This window comes from Pseudophryne corroboree, chromosome 2 (genome assembly GCF_028390025.1).
Source record: "Pseudophryne corroboree isolate aPseCor3 chromosome 2, aPseCor3.hap2, whole genome shotgun sequence".
Taxonomy (NCBI): Eukaryota; Metazoa; Chordata; class Amphibia; order Anura; family Myobatrachidae; genus Pseudophryne; species Pseudophryne corroboree.
The window spans coordinates 482,716,724-482,740,174 of NC_086445.1; the positions used below are offsets into that span (position 1 = coordinate 482,716,724).

A 23,451-nucleotide genomic window follows, 5' to 3' on the forward strand; every position below is an offset into this window, starting at 1 on the left:
GCAGCAGAAGCCACAGACACTCGGAGCTCAGGAGGATTCAGAGGAGACAGAGTGACCTCACTGATCTTTATATCACTCCAGCTATACACCACCACTGATCAGGGGGAATAATTTAGGAGGGCTATGGACAAAGTCCTTGCTTGAGTATGTTTTGGACTGTGGGAAAAACCAAGAGAAAACACAAAAACCATGGAAAGAACATACAAACTCCACACCATAATCATCGGAATTGGTCCCATGTGAGACAGCAAAGCAAACCGCGCACTGAGCAAGTTGCCATCCACATTATTGTAAGAAATTCCCAGCCGGTACGCCGTACCGCTGGGTCGTCCACAATACTGCATTCCGCTGGCTTCGTTCTGTGTGAGGGGAGGAGAGCGCAGCGCAGTGCCTCTCCTGCCCCTCAATTCTCTTGGATGCCCAGTCTCACTCTCCATCGGCGGCGGCGCGGTCAATCTGAATAAGGCACCTGTTAACTAGCCAATCAGAGCTCATGGACCGGCAGCCGCGGCTCCTGATTGGCTGCCGGTGCGCGAGCTCTGATTGGCTAACGAACCGGCGCATCATTTCAGATTGACCCCGCCGCCGTTGGAGAGTGAGACCGGGCATCAAAGAGAATTGAGGGGCAAGAGAGACGCTATGCTACGCTCTCCTCCCCTCACATAGAAGAAACAGAGCCAGCGGCAAGGGGTGGGGGGCAATGAGCGCACAGTGGGACAATGTATATCTGCCACAGGGGAGTATTGTATATCTGACACAGTGGGGGCATTGTATATCTGGTACTGTGGGGGCAATGTATATCTGCCACAGGGGAGTATTGTATATCTGACACAGTGGGGGCATTGTATATCTGACACAGTGGGGGCATTGTATATCTGGCACTGTGGGGGCATTGTATATCTGGCACAGTGGGGGCAATGTATATCTGGCACAGTGGGGGCAATGTATATCTGGCACAGTGGGGGCAATGTATATCTGGCACAGTGGGGGCAATGTATATCTGGCACAGTGGAGCATTGTATATCTGGCACTGTGGGGGCATTGTATATCTGGCACTGTGGGGGCATTGTATATCTGGCACAGTGGGGGCAATGTATATCTGGCACTGTGGGGGCAATGTATATCTGGCACTGTGGGGGCATTGCATATCTGGCACTGTGGGGGCATTGTATATCTGGCACAGTGGGGGCAATGTATCTCTGGCACTGTGGGGGCATTGTATATCTGGCACTGATGGGGTAATGTTACTTCATCATTGGGCATTGTGTGTATATTATATATGTATATTATACACACAATGTCCAGTGATAAAGTAATATGTTGCTCATAGTCTGGCCCTGCCCCCGATCCCAATTCCCACATTGCAAACGAAAATGCAGGCTTTCGCGCATGAACTAGTCATATAAATAGTTTTCACCATCGAATACTTTTGATGTGATGGTTCGTAACCATTGCATCAAAAGTTTCAATGGTGGAACATTGCCATCATATGATGGTTTGCTTTCGATGTCCATCCCTACTTTAGAGCACATTTCCAAAAGTTAAAAACTATAGAAATGATCCCTGAAAGTATAGTCTTAACCATAACAGCCTAGCATTTTTACTGCTGTGGGAAGGAGAGTCTTTTTAATATAATGGAGATTTTTAAAATGATCTCACAGTTGAACATATCTTGAAGATAGTAAGAAACTATGCTGCCTTTAAAATGTGGACCAACGATGGACTCAGCTTTTCTTACAGAATGTATTCTTCTATGATTGTGCACTCACTTGCTCATCTGCATATTTAAGATACTCTGGCCAACCAGGAAGCACCTCTGAAACAGCCGAGACACAGCTTAAAGCAGCAACAACAGCCTCAGCTAATAACGGACTATGCACACAGAATGTCAGGATCACAAAACCAAACATATGTTATAGAGAAAAACAAAGTCTAAACACGTGCTTTTCTGGCATGGTGACAATTCTGCTTGGTAGATCACTAACGATCATGTTATATTTGCTGTGGGATGGGTGCTTTTGTTTCTGTTCCTCTACTTGTTAGTTCATTTTACGCTGGGGGGATGTTCGATGCAACAGAACCTCATATGTAGGCTGGTATTTGAAGAGTAATAAGAGCGATAGATTACATAATATTAATGTAACAAAGATACTACCTTTTATATCTTTCTTTTATGACAAAAATGAGTAAACATGGGGAATAAACACGACAAATGACATACAAACCACCTCCTGCTTGCTTTTGGGTGTAATTTGTAATAAAACCATAAAGATATTCAAATGAACCATGTTAGTTTCACTGCTAGCCTTCATTTGGCATGGATTTCCTCTAAATGGTTTTCATATTAAAAAAAAGGGGGTTCCCCGAAATATGTACTGAAATGTTGCAACTACTCTACCTTACATCACAAATGCTTCCAAAATAATGTGTCCTCTGCTCCCCGGAAGGCTTCCCATCACGCCACAGCAGGTATGGACATCGGAAGCCTGGCATTAATTGGTTGCCGGGCTGATGACATCAAACGCAGCCATGCACATTGAATGATTGCAATGGTGTAACCATCAATTGCTTTACTGTGAACATGTGTAGAATCTTTCAGAGCTTTGTGCAAGCGTGCATTTACCTGAGCTGCGGACACCCCTTTCCGGGTGTCCGCAAATGCACAGAAGTACCTGAACATCGGATTGGCAACCATCGAATCCTCGCAATTTAGTGGAAAAGGGTACTTTGATCGAATTGGAAAGACTGTTGATTGGTAGCCATCGACCTCAAACGTCCATCCCTATGTCTTGTGAGCATGTACATAAATAGGTTGTGAAACAGAGGGTCTAATTCAGAGTTGTACGCAAACGCAGCCGTTTCCATACAACTGTGATGTTTGGTGATCTGTGACTGCGAGATTGCTCGCAGGGCCCCCTAAGCCTCAACATGATTCACATGCTGTGGCCAAAATGGTGTTATCCCACCCCTGTTTTGTAGGCTTGCCGAGGCCAGGGTCTGCGTCCTCCAGTGCAGAATTCCTGGTCTTGCCAGAGTGAAACCCCAGGCCATCCTGAGTAACCTGGTTGCTCAGATGGACGATGTTCACGCAAGTGATCTAATGGCTGCTACTGCTTGCCGTACAACTTATAATCAGACCTAGAAACTCAGCACTTACACTGGACCAGGGCCATAACTAGGGGTCTGCGATCGGTGCTGCCCTGCAGTCAGTATTGCTGCAGCAGTGCCACCTGGAGTGCCCTTTGGATGCTTCAGGCAGGAGCCCTACAGTACGTACAACAGCTCGAAGCGTCCTCAGGGTGCTTCTGCATCCAAAGAGACAGCATCGGATCAATTGCGTAAACATCAACCGAGTACTCAGGATGGCCAGGCTGTTTGCGCTGCTGGGGCCAGGAAATTTGCATCAGACGATGCAGAGCCTGGCCTCGCCACTCCCAGAAAATAGAGGTACAACTTCCTGTTTTAGTGAAATCTACCCACCCCACACGTCTGCAGACTGTCCATCAGACTTGCGTCACAGAGGACACTGCGTGCGATCACACATGCGCCCACCATCGTAGACGTACATAAACCATTTGCTTTATGTACATCTTTGAATCAAGTCCTGCATACAGAGCAGTGGACATGATGCCGTGACAGAGGGTTGGACTGTCCAGCAGGGGCACAGGGGAAACCCTCGGCGGGCCCCACCTTCTCTTCTAGGGATCAGGTTCCAGATTGTGCACTTGAATGATAGATTACGCACATGTTGCCTTATAGTGCACAGGACTATGGTGTTTTTTCTGCATTACTGTTATTAATCTGGTACATTATTAAGCATGAACAAGCAGTTTTTACTATAAAATGATTAGCCAAGCCTCTGTGGCAGCTGGCCACCCCCCCCTCTGGAGACTGTCCACATCCTAAAATACGGTCCCCTACCATTGTAGTTCCCCGGTGGGCCCTTCATGCCCAAGGCAGACACTGCCGCGACAGGAGACTCGGGTGTATGGATGCAGTAGAGGGGGACACTGCCGTGACAGGAGTGCCAGGTGCCTATGTGCAGAGAAGGGGACAATGCCATGAGTCGTGACAGTTTTGCTTTTATTTTTTTGTGCTGGAGCTCAGAGCAGAGAGCTGCAGTGTTACATGGAGCACCACCTGCTGGCCATTCATGCAGAACTGCACTTGCCATATAGTGTTAAGAATACTTCCAGTTTGAAGTGACAATCCCCAAATAAGCTTCACTTGAAAATATTTTGAAGATATAAAGCCAGCTCAGTAATAGGGATAAATCACTACTAATGTGCCTGAATTTGCCACACAACAGGAATGGACATCAGAAAGCAATGATCCACAATCATCAATATTTTTTTTGTTCCCTCCAATTGACAGTCCTTTTCAATTTGATTCTGTAGAAGTGGAAACCATCTGCCCCTTTGTTCCGATGGCTTGTTCCTAATGTTTGGTGATGTCACCATGTCCCTTGCAGAGATCCTTTGACATGAGCACATTATCAATGTTTTTGGGCACATCGCATCATGCCACATGACAATAGCAGTACACATGGAGCCATAAGAAAATCTGTCATTAACAAGCATTAAAAACAACCACTCAGCTTGTAATCTCTTCCTCCATTTCTCCCATGATAGAAGAAAAGGAACGGTCATCAAAAGCAAACAGCAGCTACAATGAAGCAGCACTGAGAGCTCACTTCGCGCTCAGAAAAGATTACTATTGCTCTTCCTCATGGTTGGTAGGTCTGGACACTTTAGAGCACATTTCCAAAAGTTAAAAACTATAGAAATGATCCCTGAAAGTATAGTCTTAACCATAACAGCCTAGCATTTTTACTGCTGTGGGAAGGAGAGTCTTTTTAATATAATGGAGATTTTTAAAATGATCTCACAGTTGAACATATGTTGAATATATCAGATAGTAAGAAACTATGCTGCCTTTAAAATGTGGACCAACGATGGACTCAGCTTTTCTTACAGAATGTATTCTTCTATGATTGTGCACTCACTTGCTCATCTGCATATTTAAGATACTCTGGCCAACCAGGAAGCACCTCTGAAACAGCCGAGACACAGCTTAAAGCAGCAACAACAGCCTCAGCTAATAACGGACTATGCACACAGAATGTCAGGATCACAAAACCAAACATATGTTATAGAGAAAAACAAAGTCTAAACACGTGCTTTTCTGGCATGGTGACAATTCTGCTTGGTAGATCACTAACGATCATGTTATATTTGCTGTGGGATGGGTGCTTTTGTTTCTGTTCCTCTACTGTTAGTTCATTTTACGCTGGGGGGATGTTCGATGCAACAGAACCTCATATGTAGGCTGGTATTTGAAGAGTAATAAGAGCGATAGATTACATAATATTAATGTAACAAAGATACTACCTTTTATATCTTTCTTTTATGACAAAAATGAGTAAACATGGGGAATAAACACGACAAATGACATACAAACCACCTCCTGCTTGCTTTTGGGTGTAATTTGTAATAAAACCATAAAGATATTCAAATGAACCATGTTAGTTTCACTGCTAGCCTTCATTTGGCATGGATTTCCTCTAAATGGTTTTCATATTAAAAAAAAGGGGGTTCCCCGAAATATGTACTGAAATGTTGCAACTACTCTACCTTACATCACAAATGCTTCCAAAATAATGTGTCCTCTGCTCCCCGGAAGGCTTCCCATCACGCCACAGCAGGTATGGACATCGGAAGCCTGGCATTAATTGGTTGCCGGGCTGATGACATCAAACGCAGCCATGCACATTGAATGATTGCAATGGTGTAACCATCAATTGCTTTACTGTGAACATGTGTAGAATCTTTCAGAGCTTTGTGCAAGCGTGCATTTACCTGAGCTGCGGACACCCCTTTCCGGGTGTCCGCAAATGCACAGAAGTACCTAAACATCGGATTGGCAACCATCGAATCCTCGCAATTTAGTGGAAAAGGGTACTTTGATCGAATTGGAAAGACTGTTGATTGGTAGCCATCGACCTCAAACGTCCATCCCTATGTCTTGTGAGCATGTACATAAATAGGTTGTGAAACAGAGGGTCTAATTCAGAGTTGTACGCAAACGCAGCCGTTTCCATACAACTGTGATGTTTGGTGATCTGTGACTGCGAGATTGCTCGCAGGGCCCCCTAAGCCTCAACATGATTCACATGCTGTGGCCAAAATGGTGTTGTCCCACCCCTGTTTTGTAGGCTTGCCAAGGCCAGGGTCTGCGTCCTCCAGTGCAGAATTCCTGGTCTTGGCAGAGTGAAACCCCAGGCCATCCTGAGTAACCTGGTTGCTCAGATGGGCGATGTTCACGCAAGTGATCTAATGGCTGCTACTGCTTGCCGTACAACTTATAATCAGACCTAGAAACTCAGCACTTACACTGGACCAGGGCCATAACTAGGGGTCTGCGATCGGTGCTGCCCTGCAGTCAGTATTGCTGCAGCAGTGCCACCTGGAGTGCCCTTTGGATGCTTCAGGCAGGAGCCCTACAGTACGTACAACAGCTCGAAGCGTCCTCAGGGTGCTTCTGCATCCAAAGAGACAGCATCGGATCAATTGCGTAAACATCAACCGAGTACTCAGGATGGCCAGGCTGTTTGCGCTGCTGGGGCTAGGAAATTTGCATCAGACGATGCAGAGCCTGGCCTCGCCACTCCCAGAAAATAGAGGTACAACTTCCTGTTTTAGTGAAATCTACCCACCCCACACGTCTGCAGACTGTCCATCAGACTTGCGTCACAGAGGACACTGCGTGCGATCACACATGCGCCCACCATCGTAGACGTACATAAACCATTTGCTTTATGTACATCTTTGAATCAAGTCCTGCATACAGAGCAGTGGACATGATGCCGTGACAGAGGGTTGGACTGTCCAGCAGGGGCACAGGGGAAACCCTCGGCGGGCCCCACCTTCTCTTCTAGGGATCAGGTTCCAGATTGTGCACTTGAATGATAGATTACGCACATGTTGCCTTATAGTGCACAGGACTATGGTGTTTTTTCTGCATTACTGTTATTAATCTGGTACATTATTAAGCATGAACAAGCAGTTTTTACTATAAAATGATTAGCCAAGCCTCTGTGGCAGCTGGCCACCCCCCCCCCTCTGGAGACTGTCCACATCCTAAAATACGGTCCCCTACCATTGCAGTTCCCCGGTGGGCCCTTCATGCCCAAGGCAGACACTGCCGCGACAGGAGACTCGGGTGTATGGATGCAGTAGAGGGGGACACTGCCGTGACAGGAGTGCCAGGTGCCTATGTGCAGAGAAGGGGACAATGCCATGAGTCGTGACAGTTTTGCTTTTATTTTTTTGTGCTGGAGCTCAGAGCAGAGAGCTTCAGTGTTACATGGAGCACCACCTGCTGGCCATTCATGCAGAACTGCACTTGCCATATAGTGTTAAGAATACTTCCAGTTTGAAGTGACAATCCCCAAATAAGCTTCACTTGAAAATATTTTGAAGATATAAAGCCAGCTCAGTAATAGGGATAAATCACTACTAATGTGCCTGAATTTGCCACACAACAGGAATGGACATCAGAAAGCAATGATCCACAATCATCAATATTTTTTTTGTTCCCTCCAATTGACAGTCCTTTTCAATTTGATTCTGTAGAAGTGGAAACCATCGGCCCCTTTGTTCCGATGGCTTGTTCCTAATGTTTGGTGATGTCACCATGTCCCTTGCAGGGATCCTTTGACATGAGCACATTATCAATGTTTTTGGGCACATCGCATCATGCCACATGACAATAGCAGTACACATGGAGCCATAAGAAAATCTGTCATTAACAAGCATTAAAAACAACCACTCAGCTTGTAATCTCTTCCTCCATTTCTCCCATGATAGAAGAAAAGGAACGGTCATCAAAAGCAAACAGCAGCTACAATGAAGCAGCACTGAGAGCTCACTCCGCGCTCAGAAAAGATTACTATTGCTCTTCCTCATGGTTGGTAGGTCTGGACACTTTAGAGCACATTTCCAAAAGTTAAAAACTATAGAAATGATCCCTGAAAGTATAGTCTTAACCATAACAGCCTAGCATTTTTACTGCTGTGGGAAGGAGAGTCTTTTTAATATAATGGAGATTTTTAAAATGATCTCACAGTTGAACATATCTTGAATATATCAGATAGTAAGAAACTATGCTGCCTTTAAAATGTGGACCAACGATGGACTCAGCTTTTCTTACAGAATGTATTCTTCTATGATTGTGCACTCACTTGCTCATCTGCATATTTAAGATACTCTGGCCAACCAGGAAGCACCTCTGAAACAGCCGAGACACAGCTTAAAGCAGCAACAACAGCCTCAGCTAATAACGGACTATGCACACAGAATGTCAGGATCACAAAACCAAACATATGTTATAGAGAAAAACAAAGTCTAAACACGTGCTTTTCTGGCATGGTGACAATTCTGCTTGGTAGATCACTAACGATCATGTTATATTTGCTGTGGGATGGGTGCTTTTGTTTCTGTTCCTCTACTGTTAGTTCATTTTACGCTGGGGGGATGTTCGATGCAACAGAACCTCATATGTAGGCTGGTATTTGAAGAGTAATAAGAGCGATAGATTACATAATATTAATGTAACAAAGATACTACCTTTTATATCTTTCTTTTATGACAAAAATGAGTAAACATGGGGAATAAACACGACAAATGACATACAAACCACCTCCTGCTTGCTTTTGGGTGTAATTTGTAATAAAACCATAAAGATATTCAAATGAACCATGTTAGTTTCACTGCTAGCCTTCATTTGGCATGGATTTCCTCTAAATGGTTTTCATATTAAAAAAAAGGGGGTTCCCCGAAATATGTACTGAAATGTTGCAACTACTCTACCTTACATCACAAATGCTTCCAAAATAATGTGTCCTCTGCTCCCCGGAAGGCTTCCCATCACGCCACAGCAGGTATGGACATCGGAAGCCTGGCATTAATTGGTTGCCGGGCTGATGACATCAAACGCAGCCATGCACATTGAATGATTGCAATGGTGTAACCATCAATTGCTTTACTGTGAACATGTGTAGAATCTTTCAGAGCTTTGTGCAAGCGTGCATTTACCTGAGCTGCGGACACCCCTTTCCGGGTGTCCGCAAATGCACAGAAGTACCTGAACATCGGATTGGCAACCATCGAATCCTCGCAATTTAGTGGAAAAGGGTACTTTGATCGAATTGGAAAGACTGTTGATTGGTAGCCATCGACCTCAAACGTCCATCCCTATGTCTTGTGAGCATGTACATAAATAGGTTGTGAAACAGAGGGTCTAATTCAGAGTTGTACGCAAACGCAGCCGTTTCCATACAACTGTGATGTTTGGTGATCTGTGACTGCGAGATTGCTCGCAGGGCCCCCTAAGCCTCAACATGATTCACATGCTGTGGCCAAAATGGTGTTATCCCACCCCTGTTTTGTAGGCTTGCCGAGGCCAGGGTCTGAGTCCTCCAGTGCAGAATTCCTGGTCTTGGCAGAGTGAAACCCCAGGCCATCCTGAGTAACCTGGTTGCTCAGATGGGCGATGTTCACGCAAGTGATCTAATGGCTGCTACTGCTTGCCGTACAACTTATAATCAGACCTAGAAACTCAGCACTTACACTGGACCAGGGCCATAACTAGGGGTCTGCGATCGGTGCTGCCCTGCAGTCAGTATTGCTGCAGCAGTGCCACCTGGAGTGCCCTTTGGATGCTTCAGGCAGGAGCCCTACAGTACGTACAACAGCTCGAAGCGTCCTCAGGGTGCTTCTGCATCCAAAGAGACAGCATCGGATCAATTGCGTAAACATCAACCGAGTACTCAGGATGGCCAGGCTGTTTGCGCTGCTGGGGCCAGGAAATTTGCATCAGACGATGCAGAGCCTGGCCTCGCCACTCCCAGAAAATAGAGGTACAACTTTCTGTTTTAGTGAAATCTACCCACCCCACACGTCTGCAGACTGTCCATCAGACTTGCGTCACAGAGGACACTGCGTGCGATCACACATGCGCCCACCATCGTAGACGTACATAAACCATTTGCTTTATGTACATCTTTGAATCAAGTCCTGCATACAGAGCAGTGGACATGATGCCGTGACAGAGGGTTGGACTGTCCAGCAGGGGCACAGGGGAAACCCTCGGCGGGCCCCACCTTCTCTTCTAGGGATCAGGTTCCAGATTGTGCACTTGAATGATAGATTACGCACATGTTGCCTTATAGTGCACAGGACTATGGTGTTTTTTCTGCATTACTGTTATTAATCTGGTACATTATTAAGCATGAACAAGCAGTTTTTACTATAAAATGATTAGCCAAGCCTCTGTGGCAGCTGGCCACCCCCCCCTCTGGAGACTGTCCACATCCTAAAATACGGTCCCCTACCATTGCAGTTCCCCGGTGGGCCCTTCATGCCCAAGGCAGACACTGCCGCGACAGGAGACTCGGGTGTATGGATGCAGTAGAGGGGGACACTGCCGTGACAGGAGTGCCAGGTGCCTATGTGCAGAGAAGGGGACAATGCCATGAGTCGTGACAGTTTTGCTTTTATTTTTTTGTGCTGGAGCTCAGAGCAGAGAGCTTCAGTGTTACATGGAGCACCACCTGCTGGCCATTCATGCAGAACTGCACTTGCCATATAGTGTTAAGAATACTTCCAGTTTGAAGTGACAATCCCCAAATAAGCTTCACTTGAAAATATTTTGAAGATATAAAGCCAGCTCAGTAATAGGGATAAATCACTACTAATGTGCCTGAATTTGCCACACAACAGGAATGGACATCAGAAAGCAATGATCCACAATCATCAATATTTTTTTTGTTCCCTCCAATTGACAGTCCTTTTCAATTTGATTCTGTAGAAGTGGAAACCATCGGCCCCTTTGTTCCGATGGCTTGTTCCTAATGTTTGGTGATGTCACCATGTCCCTTGCAGGGATCCTTTGACATGAGCACATTATCAATGTTTTTGGGCACATCGCATCATGCCACATGACAATAGCAGTACACATGGAGCCATAAGAAAATCTGTCATTAACAAGCATTAAAAACAACCACTCAGCTTGTAATCTCTTCCTCCATTTCTCCCATGATAGAAGAAAAGGAACGGTCATCAAAAGCAAACAGCAGCTACAATGAAGCAGCACTGAGAGCTCACTCCGCGCTCAGAAAAGATTACTATTGCTCTTCCTCATGGTTGGTAGGTCTGGACACTTTAGAGCACATTTCCAAAAGTTAAAAACTATAGAAATGATCCCTGAAAGTATAGTCTTAACCATAACAGCCTAGCATTTTTACTGCTGTGGGAAGGAGAGTCTTTTTAATATAATGGAGATTTTTAAAATGATCTCACAGTTGAACATATCTTGAATATATCAGATAGTAAGAAACTATGCTGCCTTTAAAATGTGGACCAACGATGGACTCAGCTTTTCTTACAGAATGTATTCTTCTATGATTGTGCACTCACTTGCTCATCTGCATATTTAAGATACTCTGGCCAACCAGGAAGCACCTCTGAAACAGCCGAGACACAGCTTAAAGCAGCAACAACAGCCTCAGCTAATAACGGACTATAGAAACATAGAAACATAGAAACATAGAATTTGTCGGCAGATAAGAACCACTTGGCCCATCTAGTCTGCCCCTTTTTTTTTTTTTTTTTTTTTATTCTTTTTTTTTATCACTAACCTTATTTGATCCTTATTTCTTTGTAAGGATATCCTTATGTCTATCCCATGCATGTTTAAATTGCTCTACTGTCTTAGCCTCTACCACCTCTGATGGGAGGCTATTCCACTTGTCCACTACCCTTTCTGTGAAATAATTTTTCCGCAAATTTCCCCTGAACCTCCCCCCCTCCAGTCTCAGTGCATGTCCTCGTGTCCTATTGCTTCTCTTCATTTGGAGAATGTTTCCCTCCTGGACTTTGTTAAAACCCTTCATATATTTGAAAGTTTCTATCATGTCCCCCCTTTCCCTTCTCTGCTCCAAACTATACATATTGAGATTTCTTAGTCTTTCTGGGTATGTTTTGTGATGTAGGCCATGCACCATTTTAGTTGCCCTCCTTTGTACAGTTTCTAATGTATTAATATCCTTTTGAAGATATGGCCTCCAGAACTGAATACAGTATTCTAGATGAGGCCGTACCAATGACCTATACAGTGGCATTATTACTTCTTTCTTTCTGCTGCTGATTCCTCTCCCAATGCAGCCAAGCATCTGACTAGCCTTCCTCATTGCCTTGTTACATTGCTTACCTGCTTTTAAGTCATCTGAAATAGTGACTCCTAGATCCCTTTCCTCCTCAGTAGTTTTCAGTATAGTGCCATTAATACTGTATTTAGCTTTAGGATTTTTGAGACCCAAGTGCATGATTTTGCATTTTTGGGCATTAAACTGTAATTGCCAGACTCTTGACCATTCCTCTAGTCTACTTAGATCCTCAATCATTTGATTTACCCCACCTGGTGTGTCTACCCTGTTGCATACCTTTGTGTCATCTGCAAAAAGGCATACTTTCCCTTTAATGCCATTTGCAATGTCACCAATAAAGATATTAAAAAGCACTGGTCCAAGTACAGATCCCTGGGGTACTCCACTGGTAACATTTCCCTCCTGTGAATGCACTCCGTTTACCACAACTCTCTGTTTTCTATCCTTCAACCAAGATCTTATCCATTCAATAATCCTAATATCCAATCCCAAACTTTCAAGTTTATTTAGCAGTCTGCGATGTGGAACTGTATCAAAAGCCTTACTAAAGTCTAGATAAGCTATATCCATGGCTCCACCTTTATCCATCACTTTAGTCACACAATCAAAAAAGTCAATAAGATTTGTTTGACATGATCTCCCCCCAGTGAATCCATGCTGTTTGGGATCCAGTAAATTGCCGGATTTGAGATGATCTACAACTCTTTCTTTTAAGAGTGTTTCCATCAATTTCCCTACTACTGATGTAAGACTCACTGGTCTGTAGTTGTTTGCCTCTTCCTTGCTTCCACTTTTGTGCAGTGGGACTACGTTTGCTCTTTTCCAGTCCCCTGGAATTTCTCCTGTAGCTAATGACTGGTTGAATAATTCTGTCAATGGTGCTACCAGCACCTCTTTAAGTTCTTTTAGTATCCTTGGATGTATCCCATCTGGCCCCATAGATTTGTCCACTTTCAGCTTTGAGAGTTCTGTTAGGACCTTTTCCTCTGTAAATGTACTTGTTTCATTTTCCTGAATATCCCTGCAACTTAACTGTGGCCCCTTCCCCTCTCTTTCAGTAGTAAATACTGAGCAAAAATAATCATTAAGATGATCTGCTATTAAATTGTCTCCTTCAACAAGACTCCCAGTGTCCGTCTTTAGTTTTATAATTCCGCCTTTTGTTTTTCTCTTTTCGCTTATATACCTAAAAAAAGTTTTGCCTCCTTTACCCACTGACTGGGCCATTTTCTCCTCAGCTTGTGCCTTTGCACATCTGATTACCTTCTTTGCCTCCTTCTGTCTAACAAGATATATTTTTTTGTCTTCATTATTTTGTGTCTGCTTATATTTCCTAAAAGCCATCTTTTTTGCTCTCACAATATTTGCTACTTCTTTTTCAAACCACACTGGCTTCCTTTTCCTTGTGTTTTTCCTAACAGTTTTGATACAAAGGTCTGTTGCCTTCAATATTGCACATTTGAATGTTTTCCACCTCTCCTGCACTGTTTCCAAGTTCCTCCACTCTGCCAAAGAATCACTTACACATTTTCCCATCCCTACAAAATCAGCCTTCCTAAAATCCAACACCTTTGTTTTTGTATGGGACGAGTCAGTCTCTGTCTTAATGCTGAACCATACTGCTTGATGATCACTGGATCCGAGGTTTTCACCCACTTTTACGTCCGATAATCTGTCTCCATTTGTAAGTATTAAGTCTAATATTGCGTCTTTCCGAGTGGGCTCCCTCACCAATTGGTGGAGGGATGCTCCCTGAAGGGAATTTAAAAAGTTCCTACTTCTAGTGGAACTAGCAACAGACACCTCCCAGTTTACATCAGGAAGATTAAAGTCTCCCATGATTATTACCTCTCCTTTTAATGCCATTTTAGTTATGTCCTGCAATAGGTTCTTGTCAAGTTCCTCTTCCTGACCTGGTGGCCTGTATATCACGCCAATACGAATAATCAACTTTTCCCCTGTTTCTATGGTCACCCAAAGGGCCTCAGTTTTTTCTTCAATACTTTGTATTAATGTAGTATTTATGCCATTTTTTACATACATTGCTACCCCTCCTCCAATTTTTCCAATTCTGTCCTTCCTAAACAAAGTATATCCCGGTATAGCTATGTCCCAGTCATGATTTTCATTGTACCATGACTCTGTAATTGCCACAATGTCTAGATCATCCCTTGTCATTATTGCAGTTAGTTCTGGGATTTTATTTCCTAAGCTCCTAGCATTTGCACACATAGCTTTTAGAGTTTTGTTTGTGCTTTTTCTGTTCCTAGCTATGTTCTTCTCTCTGCCTATTTTTATTTGGTTTTGATCTGAATTATTTTCTGTTGCTGTGGATATGCTTCCTATTCCCTTTGCCTGCAGAAACAATACCTCTGTGCACACAGAATGTCAGGATCACAAAACCAAACATATGTTATAGAGAAAAACAAAGTCTAAACACGTGCTTTTCTGGCATGGTGACAATTCTGCTTGGTAGATCACTAACGATCATGTTATATTTGCTGTGGGATGGGTGCTTTTGTTTCTGTTCCTCTACTGTTAGTTCATTTTACGCTGGGGGGATGTTCGATGCAACAGAACCTCATATGTAGGCTGGTATTTGAAGAGTAATAAGAGCGATAGATTACATAATATTAATGTAACAAAGATACTACCTTTTATATCTTTCTTTTATGACAAAAATGAGTAAACATGGGGAATAAACACGACAAATGACATACAAACCACCTCCTGCTTGCTTTTGGGTGTAATTTGTAATAAAACCATAAAGATATTCAAATGAACCATGTTAGTTTCACTGCTAGCCTTCATTTGGCATGGATTTCCTCTAAATGGTTTTCATATTAAAAAAAAGGGGGTTCCCCGAAATATGTACTGAAATGTTGCAACTACTCTACCTTACATCACAAATGCTTCCAAAATAATGTGTCCTCTGCTCCCCGGAAGGCTTCCCATCACGCCACAGCAGGTATGGACATCGGAAGCCTGGCATTAATTGGTTGCCGGGCTGATGACATCAAACGCAGCCATGCACATTGAATGATTGCAATGGTGTAACCATCAATTGCTTTACTGTGAACATGTGTAGAATCTTTCAGAGCTTTGTGCAAGCGTGCATTTACCTGAGCTGCGGACACCCCTTTCCGGGTGTCCGCAAATGCACAGAAGTACCTGAACATCGTATTGGCAACCATCGAATCCTCGCAATTTAGTGGAAAAGGGTACTTTGATCGAATTGGAAAGACTGTTGATTGGTAGCCATCGACCTCAAACGTCCATCCCTATGTCTTGTGAGCATGTACATAAATAGGTTGTGAAACAGAGGGTCTAATTCAGAGTTGTACGCAAACGCAGCCGTTTCCATACAACTGTGATGTTTGGTGATCTGTGACTGCGAGATTGCTCGCAGGGCCCCCTAAGCCTCAACATGATTCACATGCTGTGGCCAAAATGGTGTTATCCCACCCCTGTTTTGTAGGCTTGCCGAGGCCAGGGTCTGAGTCCTCCAGTGCAGAATTCCTGGTCTTGGCAGAGTGAAACCCCAGGCCATCCTGAGTAACCTGGTTGCTCAGATGGGCGATGTTCACGCAAGTGATCTAATGGCTGCTACTGCTTGCCGTACAACTTATAATCAGACCTAGAAACTCAGCACTTACACTGGACCAGGGCCATAACTAGGGGTCTGCGATCGGTGCTGCCCTGCAGTCAGTATTGCTGCAGCAGTGCCACCTGGAGTGCCCTTTGGATGCTTCAGGCAGGAGCCCTACAGTACGTACAACAGCTCGAAGCGTCCTCAGGGTGCTTCTGCATCCAAAGAGACAGCATCGGATCAATTGCGTAAACATCAACCGAGTACTCAGGATGGCCAGGCTGTTTGCGCTGCTGGGGCCAGGAAATTTGCATCAGACGATGCAGAGCCTGGCCTCGCCACTCCCAGAAAATAGAGGTACAACTTCCTGTTTTAGTGAAATCTACCCACCCCACACGTCTGCAGACTGTCCATCAGACTTGCATCACAGAGGACACTGCGTGCGATCACACATGCGCCCACCATCGTAGACGTACATAAACCATTTGCTTTATGTACATCTTTGAATCAAGTCCTGCATACAGAGCAGTGGACATGATGCCGTGACAGAGGGTTGGACTGTCCAGCAGGGGCACAGGGGAAACCCTCGGCGGGCCCCACCTTCTCTTCTAGGGATCAGGTTCCAGATTGTGCACTTGAATGATAGATTACGCACATGTTGCCTTATAGTGCACAGGACTATGGTGTTTTTTCTGCATTACTGTTATTAATCTGGTACATTATTAAGCATGAACAAGCAGTTTTTACTATAAAATGATTAGCCAAGCCTCTGTGGCAGCTGGCCACCCCCCCCTCTGGAGACTGTCCACATCCTAAAATACGGTCCCCTACCATTGCAGTTCCCCGGTGGGCCCTTCATGCCCAAGGCAGACACTGCCGCGACAGGAGACTCGGGTGTATGGATGCAGTAGAGGGGGACACTGCCGTGACAGGAGTGCCAGGTGCCTATGTGCAGAGAAGGGGACAATGCCATGAGTCGTGACAGTTTTGCTTTTATTTTTTTGTGCTGGAGCTCAGAGCAGAGAGCTGCAGTGTTACATGGAGCACCACCTGCTGGCCATTCATGCAGAACTGCACTTGCCATATAGTGTTAAGAATACTTCCAGTTTGAAGTGACAATCCCCAAATAAGCTTCACTTGAAAATATTTTGAAGATATAAAGCCAGCTCAGTAATAGGGATAAATCACTACTAATGTGCCTGAATTTGCCACACAACAGGAATGGACATCAGAAAGCAATGATCCACAATCATCAATATTTTTTTTGTTCCCTCCAATTGACAGTCCTTTTCAATTTGATTCTGTAGAAGTGGAAACCATCGGCCCCTTTGTTCCGATGGCTTGTTCCTAATGTTTGGTGATGTCACCATGTCCCTTGCAGGGATCCTTTGACATGAGCACATTATCAATGTTTTTGGGCACATCGCATCATGCCACATGACAATAGCAGTACACATGGAGCCATAAGAAAATCTGTCATTAACAAGCATTAAAAACAACCACTCAGCTTGTAATCTCTTCCTCCATTTCTCCCATGATAGAAGAAAAGGAACGGTCATCAAAAGCAAACAGCAGCTACAATGAAGCAGCACTGAGAGCTCACTTCGCGCTCAGAAAAGATTACTATTGCTCTTCCTCATGGTTGGTAGGTCTGGACACTTTAGAGCACATTTCCAAAAGTTAAAAACTATAGAAATGATCCCTGAAAGTATAGTCTTAACCATAACAGCCTAGCATTTTTACTGCTGTGGGAAGGAGAGTCTTTTTAATATAATGGAGATTTTTAAAATGATCTCACAGTTGAACATATCTTGAATATATCAGATAGTAAGAAACTATGCTGCCTTTAAAATGTGGACCAACGATGGACTCAGCTTTTCTTACAGAATGTATTCTTCTATGATTGTGCACTCACTTGCTCATCTGCATATTTAAGATACTCTGGCCAACCAGGAAGCACCTCTGAAACAGCCGAGACACAGCTTAAAGCAGCAACAACAGCCTCAGCTAATAACGGACTATGCACACAGAATGTCAGGATCACAAAACCAAACATATGTTATAGAGAAAAACAAAGTCTAAACACGTGCTTTTCTGGCATGGTGACAATTCTGCTTGGTAGATCACTAACGATCATGTTATATTTGCTGTGGGATGGGTGCTTTTGTTTCTGTTCCTCTACTGTTAGTTCATTTTACGCTGGGGGGATGTTCGATGCAACAGAACCTCATATGTAGGCTGGTATTTGAAGAGTAATAAGAGCGATAGATTACATAATATTAATGTAACAAAGATACTACCTTTTATATCTTTCTTTTATGACAAAAATGAGTAAACATGGGGAATAAACACGACAAATGACATACAAACCACCTCCTGCTTGCTTTTGGGTGTAATTTGTAATAAAACCATAAAGATATTCAAATGAACCATGTTAGTTTCACTGCTAGCCTTCATTTGGCATGGATTTCCTCTAAATGGTTTTCATATTAAAAAAAAAGGGGGTTCCCCGAAATATGTACTGAAATGTTGCAACTACTCTACCTTACATCACAAATGCTTCCAAAATAATGTGTCCTCTGCTCCCCGGAAGGCTTCCCATCACGCCACAGCAGGTATGGACATCGGAAGCCTGGCATTAATTGGTTGCCGGGCTGATGACATCAAACGCAGCCATGCACATTGAATGATTGCAATGGTGTAACCATCAATTGCTTTACTGTGAACATGTGTAGAATCTTTCAGAGCTTTGTGCAAGCGTGCATTTACCTGAGCTGCGGACACCCCTTTCCGGGTGTCCGCAAATGCACAGAAGTACCTGAACATCGTATTGGCAACCATCGAATCCTCGCAATTTAGTGGAAAAGGGTACTTTGATCGAATTGGAAAGACTGTTGATTGGTAGCCATCGACCTCAAACGTCCATCCCTATGTCTTGTGAGCATGTACATAAATAGGTTGTGAAACAGAGGGTCTAATTCAGAGTTGTACGCAAACGCAGCCGTTTCCATACAACTGTGATGTTTGGTGATCTGTGACTGCGAGATTGCTCGCAGGGCCCCCTAAGCCTCAACATGATTCACATGCTGTGGCCAAAATGGTGTTATCCCACCCCTGTTTTGTAGGCTTGCCGAGGCCAGGGTCTGAGTCCTCCAGTGCAGAATTCCTGGTCTTGGCAGAGTGAAACCCCAGGCCATCCTGAGTAACCTGGTTGCTCAGATGGGCGATGTTCACGCAAGTGATCTAATGGCTGCTACTGCTTGCCGTACAACTTATAATCAGACCTAGAAACTCAGCACTTACACTGGACCAGGGCCATAACTAGGGGTCTGCGATCGGTGCTGCCCTGCAGTCAGTATTGCTGCAGCAGTGCCACCTGGAGTGCCCTTTGGATGCTTCAGGCAGGAGCCCTACAGTACGTACAACAGCTCGAAGCGTCCTCAGGGTGCTTCTGCATCCAAAGAGACAGCATCGGATCAATTGCGTAAACATCAACCGAGTACTCAGGATGGCCAGGCTGTTTGCGCTGCTGGGGCCAGGAAATTTGCATCAGACGATGCAGAGCCTGGCCTCGCCACTCCCAGAAAATAGAGGTACAACTTCCTGTTTTAGTGAAATCTACCCACCCCACACGTCTGCAGACTGTCCATCAGACTTGCATCACAGAGGACACTGCGTGCGATCACACATGCGCCCACCATCGTAGACGTACATAAACCATTTGCTTTATGTACATCTTTGAATCAAGTCCTGCATACAGAGCAGTGGACATGATGCCGTGACAGAGGGTTGGACTGTCCAGCAGGGGCACAGGGGAAACCCTCGGCGGGCCCCACCTTCTCTTCTAGGGATCAGGTTCCAGATTGTGCACTTGAATGATAGATTACGCACATGTTGCCTTATAGTGCACAGGACTATGGTGTTTTTTCTGCATTACTGTTATTAATCTGGTACATTATTAAGCATGAACAAGCAGTTTTTACTATAAAATGATTAGCCAAGCCTCTGTGGCAGCTGGCCACCCCCCCCTCTGGAGACTGTCCACATCCTAAAATACGGTCCCCTACCATTGCAGTTCCCCGGTGGGCCCTTCATGCCCAAGGCAGACACTGCCGCGACAGGAGACTCGGGTGTATGGATGCAGTAGAGGGGGACACTGCCGTGACAGGAGTGCCAGGTGCCTATGTGCAGAGAAGGGGACAATGCCATGAGTCGTGACAGTTTTGCTTTTATTTTTTTGTGCTGGAGCTCAGAGCAGAGAGCTGCAGTGTTACATGGAGCACCACCTGCTGGCCATTCATGCAGAACTGCACTTGCCATATAGTGTTAAGAATACTTCCAGTTTGAAGTGACAATCCCCAAATAAGCTTCACTTGAAAATATTTTGAAGATATAAAGCCAGCTCAGTAATAGGGATAAATCACTACTAATGTGCCTGAATTTGCCACACAACAGGAATGGACATCAGAAAGCAATGATCCACAATCATCAATATTTTTTTTGTTCCCTCCAATTGACAGTCCTTTTCAATTTGATTCTGTAGAAGTGGAAACCATCGGCCCCTTTGTTCCGATGGCTTGTTCCTAATGTTTGGTGATGTCACCATGTCCCTTGCAGGGATCCTTTGACATGAGCACATTATCAATGTTTTTGGGCACATCGCATCATGCCACATGACAATAGCAGTACACATGGAGCCATAAGAAAATCTGTCATTAACAAGCATTAAAAACAACCACTCAGCTTGTAATCTCTTCCTCCATTTCTCCCATGATAGAAGAAAAGGAACGGTCATCAAAAGCAAACAGCAGCTACAATGAAGCAGCACTGAGAGCTCACTTCGCGCTCAGAAAAGATTACTATTGCTCTTCCTCATGGTTGGTAGGTCTGGACACTTTAGAGCACATTTCCAAAAGTTAAAAACTATAGAAATGATCCCTGAAAGTATAGTCTTAACCATAACAGCCTAGCATTTTTACTGCTGTGGGAAGGAGAGTCTTTTTAATATAATGGAGATTTTTAAAATGATCTCACAGTTGAACATATCTTGAATATATCAGATAGTAAGAAACTATGCTGCCTTTAAAATGTGGACCAACGATGGACTCAGCTTTTCTTACAGAATGTATTCTTCTATGATTGTGCACTCACTTGCTCATCTGCATATTTAAGATACTCTGGCCAACCAGGAAGCACCTCTGAAACAGCCGAGACACAGCTTAAAGCAGCAACAACAGCCTCAGCTAATAACGGACTATGCACACAGAATGTCAGGATCACAAAACCAAACATATGTTATAGAGAAAAACAAAGTCTAAACACGTGCTTTTCTGGCATGGTGACAATTCTGCTTGGTAGATCACTAACGATCATGTTATATTTGCTGTGGGATGGGTGCTTTTGTTTCTGTTCCTCTACTGTTAGTTCATTTTACGCTGGGGGGATGTTCGATGCAACAGAACCTCATATGTAGGCTGGTATTTGAAGAGTAATAAGAGCGATAGATTACATAATATTAATGTAACAAAGATACTACCTTTTATATCTTTCTTTTATGACAAAAATGAGTAAACATGGGGAATAAACACGACAAATGACATACAAACCACCTCCTGCTTGCTTTTGGGTGTAATTTGTAATAAAACCATAAAGATATTCAAATGAACCATGTTAGTTTCACTGCTAGCCTTCATTTGGCATGGATTTCCTCTAAATGGTTTTCATATTAAAAAAAAGGGGGTTCCCCGAAATATGTACTGAAATGTTGCAACTACTCTACCTTACATCACAAATGCTTCCAAAATAATGTGTCCTCTGCTCCCCGGAAGGCTTCCCATCACGCCACAGCAGGTATGGACATCGGAAGCCTGGCATTAATTGGTTGCCGGGCTGATGACATCAAACGCAGCCATGCACATTGAATGATTGCAATGGTGTAACCATCAATTGCTTTACTGTGAACATGTGTAGAATCTTTCAGAGCTTTGTGCAAGCGTGCATTTACCTGAGCTGCGGACACCCCTTTCCGGGTGTCCGCAAATGCACAGAAGTACCTGAACATCGGATTGGCAACCATCGAATCCTCGCAATTTAGTGGAAAAGGGTACTTTGATCGAATTGGAAAGACTGTTGATTGGTAGCCATCGACCTCAAACGTCAATCCCTATGTCTTGTGAGCATGTACATAAATAGGTTGTGAAACAGAGGGTCTAATTCAGAGTTGTACGCAAACGCAGCCGTTTCCATACAACTGTGATGTTTGGTGATCTGTGACTGCGAGATTGCTCGCAGGGCCCCCTAAGCCTCAACATGATTCACATGCTGTGGCCAAAATGGTGTTATCCCACCCCTGTTTTGTAGGCTTGCCGAGGCCAGGGTCTGCGTCCTCCAGTGCAGAATTCCTGGTCTTGGCAGAGTGAAACCCCAGGCCATCCTGAGTAACCTGGTTGCTCAGATGGGCGATGTTCACGCAAGTGATCTAATGGCTGCTACTGCTTGCCGTACAACTTATAATCAGACCTAGAAACTCAGCACTTACACTGGACCAGGGCCATAACTAGGGGTCTGCGATCGGTGCTGCCCTGCAGTCAGTATTGCTGCAGCAGTGCCACCTGGAGTGCCCTTTGGATGCTTCAGGCAGGAGCCCTACAGTACGTACAACAGCTCGAAGCGTCCTCAGGGTGCTTCTGCATCCAAAGAGACAGCATCGGATCAATTGCGTAAACATCAACCGAGTACTCAGGATGGCCAGGCTGTTTGCGCTGCTGGGGCCAGGAAATTTGCATCAGACGATGCAGAGCCTGGCCTCGCCACTCCCAGAAAATAGAGGTACAACTTCCTGTTTTAGTGAAATCTACCCACCCCACACGTCTGCAGACTGTCCATCAGACTTGCGTCACAGAGGACACTGCGTGCGATCACACATGCGCCCACCATCGTAGACGTACATAAACCATTTGCTTTATGTACATCTTTGAATCAAGTCCTGCATACAGAGCAGTGGACATGATGCCGTGACAGAGGGTTGGACTGTCCAGCAGGGGCACAGGGGAAACCCTCGGCGGGCCCCACCTTCTCTTCTAGGGATCAGGTTCCAGATTGTGCACTTGAATGATAGATTACGCACATGTTGCCTTATAGTGCACAGGACTATGGTGTTTTTTCTGCATTACTGTTATTAATCTGGTACATTATTAAGCATGAACAAGCAGTTTTTACTATAAAATGATTAGCCAAGCCTCTGTGGCAGCTGGCCACCCCCCCCTCTGGAGACTGTCCACATCCTAAAATACGGTCCCCTACCATTGCAGTTCCCCGGTGGGCCCTTCATGCCCAAGGCAGACACTGCCGCGACAGGAGACTCGGGTGTATGGATGCAGTAGAGGGGGACACTGCCGTGACAGGAGTGCCAGGTGCCTATGTGCAGAGAAGGGGACAATGCCATGAGTCGTGACAGTTTTGCTTTTATTTTTTTGTGCTGGAGCTCAGAGCAGAGAGCTTCAGTGTTACATGGAGCACCACCTGCTGGCCATTCATGCAGAACTGCACTTGCCATATAGTGTTAAGAATACTTCCAGTTTGAAGTGACAATCCCCAAATAAGCTTCACTTGAAAATATTTTGAAGATATAAAGCCA

At 44.5% G+C, this 23,451-nt stretch overlaps 5 non-coding genes and 1 pseudogene across 5 annotated transcripts; all 6 read right to left on the bottom strand.

Moving 5' to 3' along the window:
- Nucleotides 1–1,447: 1,447 nt before the first annotated feature.
- Nucleotides 1,448–1,579, bottom strand: LOC135054081 (small nucleolar RNA U3; annotated as a pseudogene).
- A 3,009-nt stretch (nt 1,580–4,588) lies between these two features.
- LOC135052932 (small nucleolar RNA U3) lies at nt 4,589–4,808 on the bottom strand. Its single transcript, XR_010242354.1, has one exon. It is a non-coding gene; the product is annotated as a small nucleolar RNA U3 (small nucleolar RNA).
- A 3,017-nt stretch (nt 4,809–7,825) lies between these two features.
- Nucleotides 7,826–8,045, bottom strand: LOC135052988 (small nucleolar RNA U3). The gene has a single exon (XR_010242402.1). It is a non-coding gene; the product is annotated as a small nucleolar RNA U3 (small nucleolar RNA).
- A 3,015-nt stretch (nt 8,046–11,060) lies between these two features.
- On the bottom strand, nt 11,061–11,280 carry LOC135052989 (small nucleolar RNA U3). Its single transcript, XR_010242403.1, has one exon. It is a non-coding gene; the product is annotated as a small nucleolar RNA U3 (small nucleolar RNA).
- Nucleotides 11,281–17,313: 6,033 nt separating this feature from the next.
- Nucleotides 17,314–17,533, bottom strand: LOC135052933 (small nucleolar RNA U3). Its single transcript, XR_010242355.1, has one exon. It is a non-coding gene; the product is annotated as a small nucleolar RNA U3 (small nucleolar RNA).
- A 3,016-nt stretch (nt 17,534–20,549) lies between these two features.
- On the bottom strand, nt 20,550–20,769 carry LOC135052934 (small nucleolar RNA U3). Its single transcript, XR_010242356.1, has one exon. It is a non-coding gene; the product is annotated as a small nucleolar RNA U3 (small nucleolar RNA).
- Nucleotides 20,770–23,451: the final 2,682 nt, after the last annotated feature.